The sequence below is a fragment of the Echiichthys vipera genome (genome assembly GCF_963691815.1).
Source record: "Echiichthys vipera genome assembly, chromosome: 2".
Classification (NCBI taxonomy): Eukaryota; Metazoa; Chordata; class Actinopteri; order Perciformes; family Trachinidae; genus Echiichthys; species Echiichthys vipera.
The window spans coordinates 28,818,278-28,840,826 of record NC_139827.1 but is presented as its reverse complement, the minus strand read 5'-3'; the positions used below and the strand labels follow the sequence as shown (position 1 = coordinate 28,840,826).

At 43.4% G+C, this 22,549-nt stretch overlaps 1 protein-coding gene across 1 annotated transcript in view; it reads left to right on the top strand.

Moving 5' to 3' along the window:
* Window positions 1-22,549, top strand: part of maml3 (mastermind-like transcriptional coactivator 3) — a 121,626-nt gene that overhangs the window by 90,412 nt on the left and 8,665 nt on the right. The gene's annotated exons all lie outside the window — the stretch shown is intronic.

The following is a 22,549-nucleotide window of genomic DNA, read 5'->3' as shown; positions in this document are numbered from 1 at the left end:
GTTATGTCCTGACACTCACCTGAGAATACAGACCCTAAACGCTCCTGTCATTCTCCAACTCCGTCATGCCTGCCCAAAACTTGGCATAGATACTGACCTTGCTGCGCTGTCATATTAATTTGACTGTCTGTGACCTCCTAATACCTAGTTGCATGTTTTCCAAAACTAAGTCAAATCTGGTTTCATATTTGATTAAAAAAGTTTCGCCCCCAACCATCAACATACAGTCTCTGCTCCACACAGAGAGAGCGACTTTAGAAGCGTTGAACAGATACATTTAAATTTTGTTAAATATATCGACTGACACCCGTGTTTTCTCCCGCTGTACAGGCCGATGTGTTTTGAAGTGCATCTACATCGACTGATCAGCTCAGTCTGTGTGCGTCACTTCCCCTCACTCACTGCACTGGGCGGGGAAAATTAAGTCAATGAATCAGTTAAACAGTGTTGGTTTCTTCCCATGGAGCCTACATGAAAACGTCTTTGGTTTATTAAATGTCTGTCAGTCAGCTGGTGAAGGGAGGTTATCCAGGTTAAACCGTCCTCCCAACTCATCACACACGGAGGCTTCAGGGTTGTCAGGTTGGAAGAGCGCTTACGTGCCGACACTGTTACTGTAACTTGTAGCCTGATGTTTGGGAAAGCTGCGGGGGCCCACGTGTTGCATGTTACGTACGGCATATAGTGATGGCACTATCTTCTTACAGTGCTTACATAGGCTATTGTTCCTGTCTTATCTGTCACTCTGTTATCCTTTAGCTACTAATGTATTGATATTGTGAGACAACTTTTCAGCTCGATAAGAAATATAGTAAATTTTTAATATCGCAATATTTTGTCACATCTCTATTTAATATTAATCATTTCTCACTAACTTTTTGAACGTGCATTTGTGAATTTTAAAAAACTGAACGTCAAAATTATAATCTGCCTGATTTTCATCGAGTTAACTGTCTTTTAAGTTCCTAGCTATCAAAGAGTGAGTTAAAACAATGATGATTGACCATATGACCCACTAATGAAAGCACTTGTTGCATTTTTGCAGAGTATTCCAATATCCGTGTCTGTGGCGAAATGCTGACCGAGGTTGGTCTGCTGGTGAAACTCGTCGTTGCCAGTAATTCTGCGTTCACTTGTTATCAGAAATCGTGAACTTCCAACTTCTGAGTCAGGCTTGAAGTATGGGCAGAAGTGTAATAGGAACATGTGTGTGTGGGGGGGGGACATATAGGGGACGAATGGGAAGTAGAGAGGTGAATGCGTTTCAATAAAGTTAACAAAAGAGTACAGTCAACACCGTGAACGTGACAAGATGAAGGGCTGAGAAAGAACAGGCTCGACCGCAGTTACATCTTACCACCAAAGAGGCCACTAGAACAAGGCATCTCAAATCTTACAGGTTATGACTTAATTATAATATAATTCAACTGAGAAAGTTAAAAAACTAGATAAATAAATACAGGAAATAATGTTTAAATAAAAAATTGAAATGGGTATTTCATAAATATATTTATATATTTTTTATAGTGTTCTTCTACAACCCACTGAAACTCCCTAAACATATTCAACATTTGGATAAACTATATTCAACATATTTTTAACTTAAACTGTAAAGGAAAGGACAGAACGAGAGGCATCATTGTGAAACAGAATGCGATGGATTCATGTTTTTTTTCATGATTATCTCGTTTTCATGATCGATGGAAGCCAAACTCAAAATTTAAAATAGAGTTCCATTTATCTGCAAGCCCTAATATTTCTTGGTCAAAAACACTGTCTTGATAGCTGTGAGTCCAGCTGAAACATTGTATGTGTGGATATGGCTTAAAAGTTAACAGATGCCATTTCGCCGGGTACGAGCTTGCTAGCATGTGCATCACACACACACACAACACATGGAAACAGTGTGAAGTAGTTAGAGAGTGTGCTGGGCTCTCAGTCGGGAGATTGCCATCCAGGAGGAGTTGGTAGCTGCATTTCTTTCACTTTGGACAGAGCCAAGTTTCCACCTGTTTCCAGTCTTCATGCTAAGCTAGGCTAAGTGAAGGTTTAATGTCCCCACAAGTCCTTGTAGTAGCTGTTTTGGAGCTTTCAGTTTCATCCCCTGATCTTCATTGGCAGAGCTTTGCAGGCGTCAGATGGAATTGTTGGATTTTTTCGAGCACTTAGTGAGCATCATGTTATGTGAACAGAATAACCTCTAAATGGACCTTGAGGTGAGATTGCTTTGGCAGAGTTTGAATTCTGGCCAGTTGATACGCGTCAAAGCAAAGTTTTGATCAACATTTCTCTCGACCTCCTGCAGATATGTTACAGTCACATGCTGGTGGGGCCATTAAGAACCACTTTGTTGCCCCCTTAGCAACTGTTCACTGCTAAGGCTGCGTTCACACTGACATCCAACATTTTGTGAAACTCACGACCCTCTCCTCCCGTGGAGACGCTGTTGCTTCAGCAAAAACGTTTGCCTTGTGTTGGACATTCACATACATTTATGGTGAAATTCACATTAGGGTTAGTTTGTAACGTGAACTTTGACTTACGATTGTCAAGGTTTGAAATAAGAAAAAATAAATGTTGTATAACTTTCCACAATAAATGTAACATAGACCTGTCGTCTGCCGTTTGTCGTACCTGCACCCTGATTGGTCCTAAATGGCTTGATGTCAGAATGTGACTTGTCTTTGTTCCCTTACAACCCTTGGACACGTTCTGGGTTTTGCAAATGTGTGGCTCTAATTGTATTTTTCTCTGTGCTACCTTGTGTGTATTTGTATGTGTGTGCATTTATATGTGCTTGTACATGCGTAACAATTTATCAATACAGCCCCTCTCTTGTAGCCATTACCACTGATTCATGACTCACTCCTAATGGTCAAATCATTAACATTTTTGAGACCACAGGCTGCCGTGTGGATGTGGAGTGTGTGCATTTCTCTCCCTCCATGTTTGCCCATAGAGGAATGTTTGTGTGATTTGTGTGTGTGTGCGTGCGTGTGTTTCTCACTGTCCTCGGGCCGCTCTAAGTATTGATCTCCATATGGTCAATGAGCAAGGCTAATGACGCTACAATATGCCACTCTCGCCCACCCCCAATCAATCTCAGCAGCCCCAGCACAAATGGACCTCTCTGGTCTGTGAGAGGCCCTGACGCATTAGCCCACCTCGGCGCCATTAGCCAGCACTAATGAACACCTTCAGGTTTGAAAGACATTGTCGCTCCTGAGCAGATAGGTGAGCATGTTATCTCCCCGTTATGCCCCTGTGTTGCAGGGAGGAGAGGATGTGCTCACATAAACACTCATAATCTTACATACACTGTGTGCACACTGACACGCACGCGTTTTGCTAACCATCGCATCATTACTTTTCTAAGGGTTGTGTTGTCATTGATTTCTCTGCAGCAGAAACTGGAGGCATAAGATTAGTCTCCCAGGACAAACGCACATACATGCACACAAAGAAATGTGGAACGTATCAATACACCGGGTCAATAATCTGGGATATCTCATCTGTTAAAGAAGCATCCTATTTGTGCCACAGGACGGGAGGAAGGATAGAAAGTCAGAGAAGAGAAATGAGACGCAGGGATAACCCTTCTTCCGTCTACAGCAGGTTCTTCTCTTCTTCTGTCTCCTGAGACTCAGAGAGAACCAGAAAAGCAGAAACCGAGTGAAATCAAGAGAGAGAGAGAGACGTTACTGCCGCACCGGTGGCATTACCTTCACCATTAGTCCCCGTAGGTTTCCCTATCACTCACTAACACCAGTACGGCACAGTTAAACACTTACATGCTCAGTGAGTCATTCATTGCACTCTTTTACTCCCCCCCCCTCTCTCTCTCTTTCCTCTAACTGTTTGAGGTCTAAATCCCTCCATACTCAGCGTCTTAACCCCTCTCTTTCATTTCGCCCTCTTCACTCGTGCTTGGATCTGCCCAGTAACCATTAGCTGCAGCGTGCCTGCGTGTGTGAATGTGTGTGTATGTGATCAGTAAACTAATGCTTCTCCGAGTGCCACGTTCCTGGCACGTGCGTACCTCACAGCCACAGTAAAATACAGGAACTGCAAATGAGCTCTCGGCATAGACACAAGTACACACACACACACACACACACACACGCTTCCTCTTTTACAGTTATATTTTCTCTTTCTCTCACAGACACAGGAACATAAAACCATATGTAATTATATGAACTATGAACAAACATAAGGCACCTACAGTATGCACAAATTCTTCCATAAATGAAATCAATAATCAATACAATTCTTGCCATAAATCTCCTTACCTTTTCCCAGCAGAAACATCTGTGTTCACATTCTGAAGACTATGGCATGAAGTTAAAGGTCCCGTATAGTTAAAAGTGAGATTTCCATGTCTTTTTTTATATAAAGCAGGTGGAGATGCTATATAAATACTGTGAAGTATTAAAACACTGAAGAAATGCACACTTTGAAGGAGCCGTCAGGACCTGTACACTTTTGATCTCACATCTACAGCATACTATACTGTATAAAGGTAGAAAGTGACACTACAGTTTTGTTACAGTCATTCCCCGGCTGCAAAGATGGCGCAGAGGACAGATGCAGAAGACCCAGAAACACTGACCAATCAGAGCAGACTGAGCATTATCCAGAGGCTTAAAGAGACGAGTGCTACATCAGAGCATTTCAGACATTTCAGAGGGTGAATGCAGGTATATTCAGACAGACAGTATGAAGAAATTTAAGAATGTGTTTTTTGAACATTAAAGCATGTAACATGTTTTAGTAGAAACCCCAAATACAAGTTTGAGCCTGAAAATGTGCACATTAGGTCTCCTTTAATGTCAGTTAGCTATGATTAGCTAGCTACAGCTAACAATATCAGTAGAAGCAGCGACCATAAATGAGATGCCTGCTTTTGTCTACTTCTGTGTGAAGTCATGGACCCATTGTAGCTACCTAACATAGGTTGTATGAAATGATGTCAGTTTCTGAGAAGAAATATCATTTTATGCTTTATTTTCAATTTTGTGTTTTAAATCAAACTTCACATACGGGGGAAATGAAGAAAACAAACAACCTTTGCCCGTACCACACACACAAACCCTGCATCTGTCTTTTCTAAGTAGCAATTATTAAAGCCCAGCCAGTGTTTTCAGATGATTTCCCCTCATTGACATGCCAGTGTCTGCATTATCTGCAACGGTAAGAGCCTAAATGAAGCTTTTTAATTGTTAGTTTATGTAAAAGCTGCTCAATGCATGGGTAAACAGACGTCACAAGTTCATCCCCTGGGGTTTGCTCTTTTCTCTTTCTTTCCGTCTTTGTCACTTAGCGGAGTGGTTTCAGATGACTTCAGACCCACACCTCCTCACCCCTCCCTCTTCTTCTCTCTTTACGTCCATCTCCGTTCATCTGCTTTTTTTTCCCCACCTCGTCTTCCCTCTATCTTTCCCTCCGGTCCCTCCCACCCGGGCCATCAGGGTAGTGTGAATCCTTTGGTAAACGTCTGTTGCCTTGCAGAGCTTGTCAGTAAAGCCAGAGCTAATTAGCGGAATCACAGAATAATTAGTTTTTCTTCTTGTCGTTTAATTCCCACCACCCTCCATCACCCCATCCCTTTCCTCCCACCTTGCCTTCTTCCCGCTGTCGACAGTCAACAGTCAGTACAGTCACGGAGCTACACTGTCACTGACTGCATTCCTTTACTTTCTATCACCCTCATAATATCTCACTTTCTCTACACCTCTCTCTGAATCTCTCGATACGTCTCTTTCCTTCTCCTCCCTCTGTCTCTTTCTACATCTCACAGTGCCTGTTTCTCTTCTACATCTGTCTCCTCTCTCCCCGTGGAGTGTTTTCCCGCCCACAGCTTTTTTTTGCTATTGAGGTTTCTCTTGCTGTTGTTGACTTAAACACATGGTCGAGCTTGTTTTCTCACTCCGTTTCTTCCTCCCACTCTGCTTCCATCTTCACCTCCCTCTTCTCTCCCTCTCTTCGGCTCACTCTTGTTTGTCCCTATAGCCAGTGTTTGTTTACACATCTATTTCTCCCTCTAGGTTGGCCGACAGTCCACTCCTTCAAAAATGATTTCCCCTATATATCCCTGCCTCCCTACCTCCCTCCCTCCTCCTGCCGCCTCTCTTCATCTCCTCAGGGTGGCTGTTTGCTCCCATCCTTTATCAACAGCTTTCCCTCCATCCTTTCTCAAGTCATTCCGCCACCCATCCTTCACTCAGTTCTCTCCCTCTCTCTTAACCACTCCTCAATTGCTCTTGTTTAGAAGAAATGATAAGGCCGCGGGAGGAAGGGTCTCCGGTCACAACCGAGATAATTGACTCTTTACGGCTCATTTTTGTGTTGAAAGCGCTCCGGTTTACTCTGGTTTAGCAGCCACCAGAGCCCCACAATGTGGAGTCAGCCAGTGAATGTCTGCTGTTTACTACTCAGGTACTTTCAAGGAATTTGTCGCATTAATGAACAGATGGGTGCTCTTTGATGATCCGCGTCTGCAGTCTGCTCATGCTTTATGCTTTGCTCTTACCACACCGTTGGATTCATCATAGGCAGGCTCACATACGCCTAAGGTGGTGTATGTTTCATTTTCTGAAACGTAAATGTTTGTAATCAATGTGTAATGCAAGGAGGTTGCTAGTAGTGACAAAGCCACGGACAGTATCACCAGTTCCTCTCACCTCTACAGAGCATTTAGCCTCTTTTAGCTGAATGGTTTTTTTACGTCACAAAAATGTGCTGTTTTGGTTCACCCTCATCTCCTATTTCCAACAGTAGGGTTACGTTGCACAGCAGCCAAGTTCTCGCGATAACCGCCTTCACATGTCATCCATCTTGTCAGTAACGCAGTAATGCATTTGTGTTTCGGCTAGAAGTCATTGTGACTTCAATACATGAGGCGGCCGCTTGTTCAAAACAACAATTGCGTCTCCTAAAGAGGTTAGCCTTTTTATCAGAACTGGAGAATATGGCACTGAAAGCTTTTCTCGATGGAAATGATGTTTTCTCTCTTCTCTTGATTGACTTTGGCGAGAGCTTGATAGACAGATGGCTCATCCAATCACCTGCCAGGTATGTTTTGAAAGCGCTTGCCCTTTCCCAATCAGTTTCCAATAAGCCCTCCTCAAATGGTTCTGTGAAATAAACCATCTGACGAGTCAGGTGAGCAGCAGGAAGCTGTTTGCAGCAAAACAAGCACTGATCTACCAACTGTAGGCTACCTGCCCAGCACCAAATAAAGTTAACAACTAGTTGGGGAACATAGTGGAGCCTTTAGCAGCTAAAGAGCCAGAGCTATACTGCCTTTCACAAGTTTTAATGGTCTCACATGCACATACAGATGCTATTTTATAATAATGGTTTGCAAAAAAAGTTGTGTTTTGTACATGGAGAACAAAACGCTGTACAATGGTTCAACCAGACTGACACCTGAAGGGGCAGAAGAGACAAAGATACCTCTGAGCAAGAGTTGGATAAGAATAGAAGAAATCATCAGTCATGGGTTGTTAAGCTTTAAATAAGAACTGGTCCCTGGTTTCAGTGTCAAGTGCACATTCATGCAGCCGAACAGACTCAAATTAACAGGTAACGTGTTGCTTTTGTAAAGCACTTCTTCACACTTTTAGAAATAGAAGGTTAGTCTAGGGGGAGCACTATTGGAGCTCAGCTGAACAAATCACTGTTGAAACCTCTTCAGAAAAAAAACTTCCCAATTCACTTAGAGCCCATTTGTACCGTTGTGGTATAAACAACAAAATGATCCAGGGTCACTTACGCTTTTCTGGACTGGAAACAAGTTGGGGGGGTCACAACAGTATTCTCAGCATGCTGCCACATCGTCTAAAGTGAAGTTTGAACCATTTAATTCTTCTTTTTGGGCCAAAATGTAAATAGTAAATGTAGTGTCTGAATTTTACTGTTTTATGGCCAACTCTGGCTCCACCTTAGATCAATGTGTTTTTCAAACGTTTTTGTTTATTTTTGCATTTCAGCTTTGGGTTTCATTGATCAATCTCAAATCAGGACCTGTGAAGACTGTGGTACAGTAATTGAAATGATGCCTACTGCAACAGGGTTATAGGGTTGGAATCGATTGAAATAGCCTTCGCAAAACTAGATAATGCTAGTAAGTTAGAGTTTTAGTATGTTAGATTTTCATCTAGTTAACTCTATTAAGTTACTATCTATCAAAGAGTGACTTCAAACAATGGTGATTGAGCATATGACCCGCTGATGGAAGCACTTGTTTTTGCTGCTTTACAGAGAGTGTCTGTAGGGTCTTTCCTGCACTAAAATCAAAAGCGGTGCTATTTACATAGTTCCCCTTGTCACTTCGGACCTCCTATCAGTGTGGAGCATATGATGCCATCACATTGCATCTACTGATGTCACACAGTCAACACTGTTCGGTATAGAAAGGAATTCTGGGAAATGAGGTCCCAGAGGCTCACCCGAAACTACATCTTACTGTCAAAGTGGCCGCTAGAAACAAAGTATCTCAATTCTTACGTAATACAATTTTAAGAGATACTGCTAAGTAGGGGTGGGAATCTTTGGGTGTCTCACGATTCAATCCAAAATTGATTTTAGATCCAAAATGATTCTCAGTTCACAACTATTTAAAATCGATTTTTGAATCAGTACGTGCTTTAGGATCCACTCCGGTCCTCCGTGAGGCAGTGTGGCAAATGATAAGGTACTTTATTTTTTGAAAAAGTTATCAACTGATTGCAATAATGTAAACACACAATTGTAAATCTATGCCCAAAGGTAATTTATTAATGCTTGATTTGCACAATTTTTTCGCATATCTCAATTCTCAGTGACAAGATACAACATAGATACAATTATAAACGTGGCTAGTAGCTGCCTTACTTTTCAGATCCCTGGCCATTTCAAAAAAAAAAACTGTACATTAGTGATACTGCAAAACTGGTATTTTGCCAGTTTGTAATTTTTAATACGATATATTATTTTAGTGTACTGTATATTTTGAAAGACCTTTTATCCTGAAATTCCACAGTGAAAAGTTCTGCAAATATTATGCAATAAATCTTATTTCCATATTTATTTGGTATATGGGCCTGGTTGTGTAACACTTTGTTCTGAAAAACTTTTGGCGCAATTTGGCGACTTGTATTTACCGTGGTGTTCTCGAGTAAAGGTAATACTTCATCCCCAAGTGAAAGGAACGACGGTAAAGTGTCGACCCTCGCTCTGAGCAGTTTCACGGCATTTACAATAAATGTCAGAATACGGGCACACAGGGCGGCCGGTGGCACAGTGTAAAGAGGCTGATCTACGGAAGCCGCAAAATGCGCACGGTGAGACGGGAGAAGAGTTTGTAAAAATAGATTTTTGGAAGTAATGACTCGATTTGGAATCATAGAAGATAAGAATCGTGATTTTTACATGAATACTTTTTTTTGCCCACCCCTACTATTAAGCGATAATGATACCTTCTGTGGTTCTGTCAGAGGGCTTTGTACTGACATTTCCGTGCAGCCACTGTGCTACTAGTGGTCTATAACGATCTACTGCACGTGTGTGGAACTCAACTCAACAAGCGGCTAGTATGATCAGCAGAGCACCACATCTGTGGTGTCCGCAGCTGTCCGTGTATGCGCCCGTTTGGGAGTATAATTGAGCCTTTAGAGTAACGCCTTTGATTTCAGGGCTTCAGGAACACTTCCACAGTCTGTTTCGAACAGACTTGCTTACTAGAACAGGTGTGACTTCACAAGCCGATCAATATTTTTCCCTGTCAGACTATGGAGAACATCTTCAGCCACAGTAAATGTGCTAGCATGGTGTTTGAAGATACCCCGCTGTAATATGGATACCAGCTGTAAAGATTATTGAAACAATATATTAGCTCTCAGCATCTTCCATCTACACACACTACATACGTACATCCGCACACCTACAGACAGACAGACAGACACACACACACACACACACAAACACACCACCGCAAAGCCCTTTTGTTACCTCTCTCTCTCTCTGTCTTTCTCTCTCTCTCTCCCTGTCCATCTGTTCTGCTGAGTCGTGCGATCAGGAGAGGGTCCATACATCACCTCTCCACCTCCCTTGGGACAACGCAGTGGAGGAGGGGAGAAAAGGAATGAGGGAGAGATGGGCCTGGTGCGCTCTGTCTCTCTCTCTCTCTCTCTCTCTCTCTCTCTCTCTCTCTCTCTCTCTCTCTCTCTCTCACCCTCTCCCTCCCTCTCTCACTTTCTCTCTCACACACTCACACACACACCAGCAGTAGCAGCTGTTAGCAATGACAGCAAATTGTTTTTCCTGCGCCTATTTGTGGTACACTACTGATTGGAGAGTCCTTTCCCCCCTTGTGTAACAGTGCAAGCACAGTCACATCCATGCACATCCACATCTGTCTGCATGTGTGTAAGAGTGTGTGTGAGTTGGCGTTTTAGCTGCATTAGCAAGAGACTGAGACCAACACTTAGTTTAATGGAATTTCCATTTTCTACTTTTTGAGAACAAAGTGACTCTCATTGAGAGTCACATAGACGGAAATGAGGTGAGCGAGGAAGAGACAGAAACAGAAAGTGAGAGGAGAGGAAAGCAATAGAAAGGAGCAGAGTGTGTGATTGATGGAGGGAGGGGTATCACCAAATAAACAGAGAGAAAGAGACAAACAGTGAAATGGAGATAATTTGGAGGAAGACACAGCAATGCACCGAATGTGGGAGGGAGGGAGGCAGACGGAGAGAGATGAGTAGAATGCAATAATGTGATAAAGGAGCTGAGGAATGGAGGTTTTTCTACACTCTGACGCTTTTAGTCCCATTTCTACTTTTTACGGCAGATTTCATCATATTACCAAAGGCCATTTTGGCTCTATTGTGGATAATAGGCTGCTGTGGAATTATTGCAGATGCTGGCTTAGATAATGGTCACTCTCTCTCTCTCTCTCTGTTTTCACATTTCTCTCCCTCGCTCTGTCTCCCCTGCATTACAGAGGGAGAGGTAAGGCAGAGGAGGTAAAGCAGGAGAGAGATTAATGGCATACAAAGATGGGCAGAGTCGGGGGCGATGGAGATAGCTCGAGGTGCAGCACTTAGAAATGCAGCTGAGACAAAAGCAAGTAAGGGCAGGTTGTGCACTGTAGATAGCGTTAGTGTGTGTGCTCTCACTGATTTGTGAATGTTTCCTTCTAATACAATAAGTGGACAAGAAAATTGGATTTATTCATCATTATATCCCTTCTCCAGAGCGAATACACCAGCCAGAACTGTGCTGCAGATGTGTTCCTGAAGGCCCACAGTATGTTTAAAACAACAAGTACCAAGTACAAGTACCAGTACTGCTGGTGAAATGTTTTCTTGTGCCGATCGTATCCACACCATATCTGTCACAGTGTAGTAGTGCATATACAGTATATATGTTATATATCGTACAGAATATACAGTATATAGTGTATCTAAGCGCATCCCGCTATCTCACTAGAATGAATAGAGGGAAAGAAAGGTAGGGGGTAGTTGGAGGGGTGGAGAAATCAAGATGGAGGTAGCGCGAAGAGGATGGAAGCGGAAGGGAGTTGAATGATGTGAGAGGGGGAGGGAAAAGGAGGAGAGGAAAGAGTGCCTGAAGAAACGCAGGAAGAGAGAGATGGAGAGACCGAGGAGGGATGGCAGGGGGGACGGAGGGAAGGGAAGGGGGAGCCTATTTCCCAGAGAATACGGCACTCCCTCTGTGGAAAGAGGGAGGGAGTGTAGAGGAGGAGAGGAGAAGGCATAATGAGGGGGCTATGACAGAGGCAGAGATAAATTTAGAGAGGTGGATGGAGGGAGAAACAAAGAGAGGTGGAGGTTGTACGGCCGTTCGGTAAAAATGGAGAGAGTGAAAAAGAGGAAATGGGTAAATGGTGAAAGGGAGAGGGGGTGAAGATGAAGGCGCAGAGTGACAGCCGCTGAGGCAGGGACGGATTCAGACATTAAATGAGCTACGGCCAGAATAAAGATGGATGGAGCGTGGATGTAGAAAAACCAATGTGAAACCGGTAGAAAAACAAATAACAGCAGGGGTGAAGAAGGAAGGAGGAGGAGGAGAGAGAGAAGGCAGCGAGAAGAGGAAGGATCAGCCCTTGGGTGAACAAAGAAGGAAGGCATAAATGGAAGATGGATGGAGTCGAAGGGTGGACAGAGAACAAGGGAGGAAGGGCAGCGTGGGGCGGAGGAGTGGCTAGATGGAGGGATCTAAAAAGAGATAGAATATAAGGGAGGGATTTGAGAAGAGATGAATGAGAGAACGATGGAAAAGGAAAGAGATTGAATGAGGCGAGGAAGAAACGGAGGGAACGATTGAATGAGAGCGAAAAGAAAGACAGGAACGCAGAGTGGGCGGTGAGATAAGGGAGGAGGAAATTGAAGGAGGCTATTCAGAGACATGTAGGATGGACGGATGGTTAAAAAGGCAGTTTACTGTCATAACGAGAGAGAGGGAGGGAGGTAGATGGGAGGATGGACGGATGTGTGGAGCGTATCTTCACCTCCGCTAAGAGGCGTGTTATAGCGCTGATCGTAGCTGTGAATAATTCAAACCCTCTAGTTGGGAATTCTCTGTGGGAAGAGCCCGGATGTGATAACCCCACACACACTCACACTCACACACACATCAGGACACACTCACCTCGCTGTGTGATTTGTTTATTGCTGCCTCTAGCTACAAGCGTTGTATATTACCCTCAATGCACAGATGTATACGCACAGGAGTAATAAAGGAGGTTACAATATGAAAGCACACAGGACGAGAGAGGAGAAGAGAAAGAGCAGTCCACCTGCTGTGGCTCTAAGCTGTCACTCGGATGTACCACTCTCAGCCGCCATGATTAGATTATAAACACATCTCTCTCTCTCTCACTCTCTCTCTCTCTCTCTCTCTCTCTCTCTCTCTCTCTCTCTCTCTCTCTCTCTCTCTCTCTCTGTCTCTCTCTCTCTCTCTCTCTCTCTCTCTCTCTCTCTCAAAAAACTCACGCCATCCTCCGTTTTGAAACACACACATTTCAATCCCTCGCTCACACTCTCCCAGTCATTGCCTCTGTCCCGTGCGCATGTGTATCTTTAAGGTCTCCATAGCGACCGTTTCCAGGGTGATTTACTATAGCACCTGGTCCCTCTCAGGGTGGTACACTCGTCTACTCGCCACAATCACTCCCTGACCACCAATGATCTCATCCCTTTAGTCCGCTCACACTCCCTCCTCCTCGCTTGTTGTCATGAGCATGATTTACTCCTGTCTTCTGTCCTCTCACTGCTCGTCATATCCCTCTGTCTGACACACTGTTTATCCACCTCAGTAAAATTCATAAGCGGGGAGCTCTGAGCATGGCAACTCTGTAGAAGGGCGTCTAAGTTGCTCGACAAGATCCAAACAACAGTGAAAAGTAGGGCTGAAACAACTTCAACAGTTCAGTTCGTAAATCCTCTTTTGAGTGCAGACTATAGGAAACTTTACATGTATATGCTGATCCTTGAACAGTATTTTCATTTTGCACTTAGTCATAATCTGTACGATTTGAGATACGTTGTTTCTAGTGACCTTTTGTGCGGGTAAAATCAATATTTGCGGACGAGCTTGTTCTTTCAGAGCCTCTATCTCGTCACGTTTACAGTCGCTCTGTGTCGACTTTTTTTTTGCTCTTTTGTAAACTTTATTGATTGAACTTTATTGAAACACATTCACCTCTCTACTTCCAGTCAGTCCCCTATATGTTACACTCTCACTAAATCCACACACACACACACACACACACACACACACACACACACACACACACACACACACACACACACACACACACACACACACACACACACACACACACACACACACACATGTTCCTGTTACACTTCTGCCCTTACTACAAGCCTGACCCACGAGTTTGAAGTTCCCGATTTTTCGATTCCAAGTGAACTCGGCATAACTGTTAGTGACGAACTCCACCTGGCAGACCAACCGCTGTCAGCAGCGTCACTTACAAGGCGGCTTATTTACATGTAGGGTGGGGAAAGTCGCCACAGACACGGATATTGGAATACTCTGCAACAAGTGCTTTCATTAGTGGGTCATCATTGTTTTAACTCACTCTTTGATAGATAGGAACATAGACAACTAAATAGATGGAAATCTTACAGATTATATATTTAAGTTCTTAATTAAATGAGAAAAGGCTGCTTTTTAGATTAACAAGTATTATAAATGTTTTTCATTCATACAGAGGTACTCTAAAATAGGCTTTACCATATGGTCATATAGACTGTTTATTGCTGTATCATGATATATATTGTTATCAAGATATAAATTAACTTTATCAGGATTTTGAAATAGTCAGATACCTTTACTAGCAACCTCTTTTTAATTTCCCCCGATCCAGATGTTTTTTAAATGGCAGCCCACGAAACTTCTTCATACACTATGTCTTACACTGCTTCCTCCACTACGCCGTACTATTGATGAAGTGCAGACGTTGCTCTGTTGTCAATGAAAGGATTCAACAAACGTCACGTTGAAGAGGATGTCACAGCAGTTTCACGTAACATCGCTATGGTGATCAACTGAGAATCCCCTATTCAGAAATGGCACAGTAGTGCTTTTTGCTAAATGCTAAACTAGCAGGTTAACATACTCCCGTAGCTAACATGCAGATGTTTAGCAGTCATAGTGCCTACCATGTTCACCATCTCAGTGTTCAGTGTTAGCATGATAACACTAAGCACTAAACACAAAATACTGGGAACTAGTTTTGCAGGTAGTCTGTCATAAAGAATGTTAGAGCAATTCAAATGTTAAATTGGGGACTGTAACATGAGAAATGTTGCAAATGCATTTTGTGTCATTCTACAGAGTGAATATTAAAGGCTTGCTGTCTCTGTACAGTATATATTACTATAAAGACAAACATGGATGAATGGAGTTTTTGTTGGGTAAATTGTAATTTAAAGAATACCATGTGAAACGATTGCAAACAAGCATGAACTGACATTCCAGGCTTTTTGCTGTCTGTGGGTGGCATCCTGTGTGTGTAGAGAAATGCCTTGGTTAAGCACAGGGCCTCTAAACAGCATTCATGCTGCAGGGATTCATTTACTTAAATTGATCCACTCCTGCATGCCTACATGCATTTCACAGCATCCCTGCATGGCAACGTGTTGGTTCAGTTATGGTTAAAGCATGATCCCAAGAAAACCTGTTATCCCAGGCTAGTGTTTTGTGGGTCCGTGAGGGGAAATTGGAGGAAAATAAGGGTGCGTGCGTGTGTGTTTGTGTGTGTGTGTGTGTGTGTAGATTCCGAAGATTCAGAAATAGGCCAGTTAGGGTTTAGAGCAGAGAGATGTTAAGAGATTAAACAGACCTCTGTGGGGAGCAAAACTCCTCTCCAGCAGTTTAAATATAACTCTCTTCAGGGACAAACTGAGTAAGAGTGTGTGTGTGTGTGTGTGTGTGTGTGTGTGTGTGTGTGTGTGTGTGTGTGTGTGTGTGTGTGTGTGTGTGTGTGTGTGTGTGTGTGTGTGTGTGTGTGTGTGTGTGTGTGTGTGTGTGTGTGTGTGTGTGTGTGTGTGTGTGTGTGTGTGTGTGTGTGTGTGTGTGTGTGTGTGTGTGTGTCAGTCAAAGTGATGTCTTCTTTACATATGCCGCTGTGGGGATAGTTTGATACTGTGAGGTCTGGCTCCACCATCTGCTCCAGGTTAGTGTGTGTGTGTTTTGTATGTACATGTGTCGTTATGGTTGTGTGTCAGGTGCTACATAATACTTAATAATACTTTTAACCATGCGCTCTAATACACAACATTTGTTTTTTTCTTTATTACAAATACTTTAGTCCTCGACTTCACACCGTGTTAGGCAGAGAGAAACTGAAAACATATGTTTACACACGACTTAAGATGGGAACAAACTAACAGCCAACAAGCTGTGAAGACTTTATTCCTAGACTATAACCGCAGACAAGCACACTGCAGTCATGAACCAGCCAAACTACATGATGATGTTCATATTTGTGCAGATTCCATTTGACCACTTTGAAAATGATCAAGATAATTGTGATTTGAGGCTCAGTTGGGAGGCAAGACCATCGTCATGCCTTACACTTAGGCTACGTTCACACTGCAGTTCCAAGTGACCTGAATCTGATTTTTTCACTCATATGTGATCCATATCTGATTTGCTTTTGACAGTGTGAACCGCACAAGTCACATTGAATCTGACATTTTCAAATCAGAATCAGGCCACTTTCAAATGTGATACTGAATCAGATACGTATCAGATTTTTTTGACAGCGACCTCAATCTGAAGATCCAGGTCGCATTTAATGTGACTTTGATGTAATTCTGAGCTGCGCTGCATGGTTTTGTTAATGAATGACAAATAAAGTTGGTTGAAAATAAAGTGTGCCACAGGCAGGAGCTAGAACAGAATCCAAACAAACATGGAGGACAGCAGTGAAGCCGGCGGCCAGTGGAGGGAGAGTGAAGTGTTAGACCTCAGTAGTATTTGGGGTGACACTTCGCAAGCTAGACTATATACAATACCGGTTGCCGTTGCCATGTTCGCTTCCATAACTACCATTGTGTGGTGATGTCATCATTGATCAACTGTACATGCGGGTCACTTCAGGAGCGTGAGCTGCTCACACAGCGAGCCGTAGACAGGCCACATTTAAAGATGTAATGTTAACAGACAAACCAAAAATCGGATTTGAGCAATAAATCGGCATTGTGCATCAATACCTGCAGTGTGAACGTAGCCTTAGTTGCCAAAGGCAGACTATGGTTCTCATCTGACTTTAAACCTCGTACTTTCCTGTGTTTAGTCCTGGGAGTTACAAAACTTTTGTAACAGCCTGATAGTGTGAATACACACACGCTCTGTCCGTCTCTTTCAGCCCCCCTCCTAAAAAAAGTCACGTTTGCTCTGATTGGTCAGCATTTCCTGGTCTTCTACACCTGCACTCTCTGTGTCTCTGCACCGTCATTGCAGATGGCGACTGACTGTAACGGAGTACAGTAGCACTTCTACTATAAAAGATGAACAATAAATGCCTCTTCATCAAAAACTAGAAAGGTAGAAAGTGCCAATACAGTCATTCTCCAGATGTAATGGTGGTGCGGAGATGCAGAGAGTGCCGGTGAGAAAAGACCCGTACACGCTGACCAATCAGAGCAGACTGGGCTTTTTAGGAGGGGCTCTTAAAGAGACAGGTGCTAAAACGGAACGAGGGTGAATACAGACAGACAGTATGAAAAAGAAGTTTTTAGAACATTAAAGCATGAAAACATGTTAAAGTAGAAAACCAAAATACAAGTATGAAATTTAAAATAAGCATAAAATGGGACCTTTAATTCTGTATATTATACAAATCTATTAGCAATCATAAATATGATGACAATGATGCATTTGTATATAGTGGCTGCCTTATATTGTTGAATATTATACTACAGATAATGTATTATATCATCTGGAATAATCATTTGTAATGTATACCGTAGAGGTATCTTTTATCTGCATCGACAAAAATAGCTACAACAGCAGTTATATTCCTCTCTCTAGTCATCTTACATCCATCAATACTTGCAATCTACACATCCATTGGTTCAGGCTGCAGGTGAACGCAGGAATGCCACTCTAGCAGACACTCTCCATGAGGTGTCCAGTCCCACTACCGGTGTCTTTTAGAGCTGTTTGATTTGCATATTTCTACACATCTCAGACGTCACCAGCAGGGTTAGAGTGTAAGGTCAAGCAGTGTGGCGCTCAAGGACATTCAGACATTGATGAGCGCTGGCTGTGAAAGAGATGTGAACCTGTGACCTTCAACATTTAACCCTCTCAATGCATCTGCACCAAAACCACTGCAACTGCTGCAGCATCCACAGGTTGCTTCAGCTTTTCTGCTGATCCAAATACAGAATAAAAAAATACTGCAGGCAGATGTATTTCCTGTTCACTTTCTCAGTCTGATTAGAGCTGTAGTCTGCGTAAGAGTCTAATGAAGCATCTCCTCATCCATCCTGCCCTCACTCTCTGTTTCCTGCTCTACTCCTCCTCACACTCCCTCCCTTCCTTCTCTTACACAAGTGGGTGACAGATGTGAGACTCTGGAGAGCACACAGACAAGAAGCACTCTGCTGCCAGGCGCTGCTGCTCTTATATACTGTGTGTGCGTGTGTGTGTGTGTGTGTGTGTGTGTGTGTGTGCAGTTGTTTCGCTGAATGCCTTTATGCATGAACTGTAAGGCATCCTGTAGTGCTGTAGTAGTCTGTCCATCTGTTGGTCTTCATTCTTTGAATGTGGTTACACGTACTGCGCTGTGGATGCGTGCGTGTGTGTTATTTCATATTAGCAATTACAGCCTTTAATTTCACCCCTGTGTACAGTAGTCACTATGAGATGAGGTGATTTAATTCCGACTTGAGAGTGTTAGCCATACTAGTGTCAGTGGCGATTGCATTAAAGACTGCAAGGGAAGCTCAGCTCCCCCTTAAATGTCACCACACAAAAAAAAAGTGGTGAAATGTGTGCTGCTGTGTGTACATTTCATTGACTAAATACGTGCTAGAAAGTCTTCATCTTTTGTTCAGAATCAGCTCCTTATCACAGGTAACCGGCGCAACTTCCTTCTCATTCATCCCCACAGCGCCACAGAGCTTTACACAGTCAGATGCTCAGCTTCTACTGACTTCAATAGGGAAGCGTAGAGCAGGTTGTTCCACTGCAGCCAAACTAGACCATCATTGGATAAATGCTGGGCTTTGTCCCGCCCATCGGACGCTCAGCGTCTCTGGGGGTCTATGGGACAGTGAGCTGGCCTGGACTATCGGCTCCTGCATGATGATTGGATGAGCTGTCTGAGGCGGAATCCTTTTTTCATTGACAGTTAAATGAGCGAATCATCCACCGGAGCATTTTCCAAGTTTTTCATTCCGTTGTTCTGAACTGATCTGGAGACTTTGCCGATCCCCAGAGACTTTGTCTTTGTTAAAAACAACTAGCGTTGTGTTTGGTGACTCCGTTCCGTCACTCACACTCACCCTCACAGGCGGTCACACTTCACAGTAACCTGGCGCAGCAGCTCCAGCTGGAGCGACAATTACAATGCAGGTCGAGGTGCTATATAAATACTGTGAAAGTATCAAAGCGCTCCACAGAGAGATACACGTAGCCTCTATTCAGAAACTGTGCAGTTACAATGCCGTTACAGTCATTCCCCGGCTGCAATGCCGAAAGTGCCAGAAGACCCATAAACTCAGTGGGAGAACTCAATCAGAGCAGACTGGGCTTTTTCAGGAGGGGCTCTTAAAGAGACAGGCACTTTCAGACAGAGGGTGAATACGGATATATTCAGACGGACAGTATGAGAAAAATAATGTGGTTTTTTTTTAATTAAAGCATGTAAACACATTATAGCCGAAACCCAAGATACAATTATGAACATGAAAATTAGCTAAATATGGGACCTTTAAATACACACACACACACACACACACTAGACACATATTGCTGCTCCACAAGACACAGGAATGAAATAGACAATCTCTCTCACTATCTCTCCCCCTTATTCTCACTTACACACATGCACACGCTCACACACACATTTCCGCTCACTTCACGTGTAATGTAATCACCTGGGCTTTCCATGCTTCCTAACTCAATAATGCTGACAGCCTCCACCACACACACACACACACTCACATACACACACACACACACACACACACACATACACACAAACACACACATCCTCCGGAACATCCTGTGATACATTCACCTCCACCTTTTATTCGTCCTCTCTGATCCTTCTGACCACAAACTGATCTATCTGCAACGTATAGCAGCTTTTGTAGTTTCTAACCGTTCCTCCTGTAGGTAGGCGCTACCCATTGAGTCTCATTAACCACTTACCCACTTCTGTTGAGGAGCACAGAGCTCGGGGACTGACTTGAGCCCGTCTAAGGTGCCAGAATGAAGGGTCTGGGGGCCGGATGGAGAAACGGAGAGAGTTGGATCGACAGGGTTAAAATAGAAAACAGACTGCGGAGGCTCTTAGAGAGGGCATTCCGCAACATTCAGGAGTGGAAAGAGAAGATGGAATATGTACATTAATGAGCAGAGAAAGAAGAGATCCAAAGCCAAAGTAAAAATTTCAGATGAAACTCAGTGTTTGTGGAGGGTGACCAGGCGTGGTGGCCATAACCACTCCTCTGAGCGCCATCTGCTCTGCGCCACAGCGACTGTTGCCAGGGTACCTGCTCTCCTCCCCTCTATCCCACCTTTTATTCCTCCTCTTGTGGCTCATCACCTCTTCGTTTCATCACCTTTTATCCTCTTTTATCCCCCAAAACAAGATCTCCTCTTCATTCCTTCTTTTTCTCCTTCTGACCACTCCTCTTTCCTCACACATTCTTCACTCTTCCCTTTAACTGATTTGAGGGTACCTGCTTTCTATTCAATAAGCTCTATTGGCGTGACATTTAATTTAGTGTTTATTAGCAATGCTTCAACGAAGTACTAGTAACACTAAAAGACCACTGGTACTACTGCTAATTTATTAGCTCTTTTTTCATCCTTTCCCTCATGTGCCTCTGTCTTTTGCATGTCATCTAACTACATATGGTGTATAGATGCAGTTCTTTAGCTAACTGCTGCTGTGCTACTACTGCCACTTCACCCGCAGCACGCACACACACACACACACACACACACACACACACACACACACGAACACCAACTCCCCCAAAAGCTTTATTTCTCTGAGACTTTTCCCCTCCTCCTTCCTTTGAAATCCATCTCTCTTCCGTTCCTTCGTTCCCTGGCAATTGTGCGGACATGACTCAGGGCCCCCTGTCTACAGAGAGAAAGAGAGAGAACCGAAGAAAGAGAGGAGAAAGGAGTTTGATGGTGGAGTGTTTAGAGGGAAGGGAAGAAAAGAGGTAGAGTGAGTGTGGTAGAGGGAGAGATCGTAGATCAGAACCGTCATGATTGAGCCATCTGCTGAGAGGAGGCCAGTGAGACTCAAACACACACACACACACACTCACACTCATGCTTAAAGATCACCACTGCCACCCGTTGGTCATTTTCTGACACTACGCCTCTCCTTCCCCTCTCTGCTCCTTTCTTACATCGTCTCACCGCCCCGCTGCCATCCGGTAGGAACATGCCAACCGGAGATGAGACACGTAGCTCTGAACATCGATCAGTCTGGTCTGGCTGTCTGTTGAGCCAGTCTTAAGCAGCCGATTCTGTTTGCTCCACAGGGTTTTTTGTGCTCTAATATATGAGGTTTATCTCCACCTAACTCCTTTCTAAGAAGAGCGGAGCCTCTATACGGATTATGAGGCTTTGACTCTTTCAAAACATATTGAGTAGTGATGTGTTACAGACTCTTGCCAATGCTACGATGCGCTACTGTAATCCTGCTTTTGCTGTTTTATTCTTGCCCTGCAGTTAAATGGGATTTGTTGTGTACTGTCTGTTCCTCTGTGTAGCTGTGGGTGGCTGTGTGTTGTTGCATTTATATGTTCACAAAAACTCTTTACTGGCCTGAATCATTTTTTTCTTCTCCTCTTGGGCCTTTCCCCACTCTTACTGCCGGCAGGCCTAAACGATGTCCACTCTTGTTCAGCTGTCTAACCTTTAATAGATTCATAAACACTCCCCTCCCATTGGCTAGAGCAGGCCATTCTATCCTATTAGAGATTAGCATACGGCTGAGTGGAGGAGGAAGTGCTCTTTATATGCTAATGAGGAGATAATGTATGCAGCGAAGACCAACCAATGCCCCATTGGGAGGACTCAGGGTGGCCTGACGAGCTGAATCTTTAGGCAGTCCCGTCCTTATCTTATATTTCACTCTCATTCACAGACAGCTGCACTGTGTCTATTTTAGCTAACATACAAAGTAATGATTGACTGTAGTTGTATGGCTAAAAAAGACAAAGACAGTGCAAAGGTGCCACTGTAGATGCAACAATGATGGGAGAGTCCTGTATATGCATTATTTTTGTACCTTGTGTGATTGTGCGACATGCGAAAATGGCTACGTTACGTGCAAAGAGTGAGATTTCCATGTCTCAATGTTTCCATTTCCAGACTTCCTTTTTTTATTATAAAGAAGATATATGTGTTGTATAAATAGTGTGAAAGTATTTAACACACTCGATCCACAGAGAAATGCAAATAGTCTGTATTCAGAAACTGTGTCTTTAAACGAGCTGTTGTGTCACAACTATACTATGTATGGGTAGAAAGTGCTGTTACAGTCATTCCTCGGCTGCAATGACAGCACAGAGATGTGGAGAGATTAGATGCGGAAGACCCCGAAAAGCTGACCAATGAGAGCAGACTAGGCATCACTTTGCTTAGCTAAGCAGCAGCTATGTGTAGCCTTATTAGAGTTTGATTCTCTGTCGGACCCGACCTGCTGGGTTGGGCTGTAATTTCTCCAAAATCTGCAAAGTCATGCAAATATTCCTGTTTTTTTGTCTGTGTAATGTACTGAATAATGTAGCTGTGTACCAATGCGTAT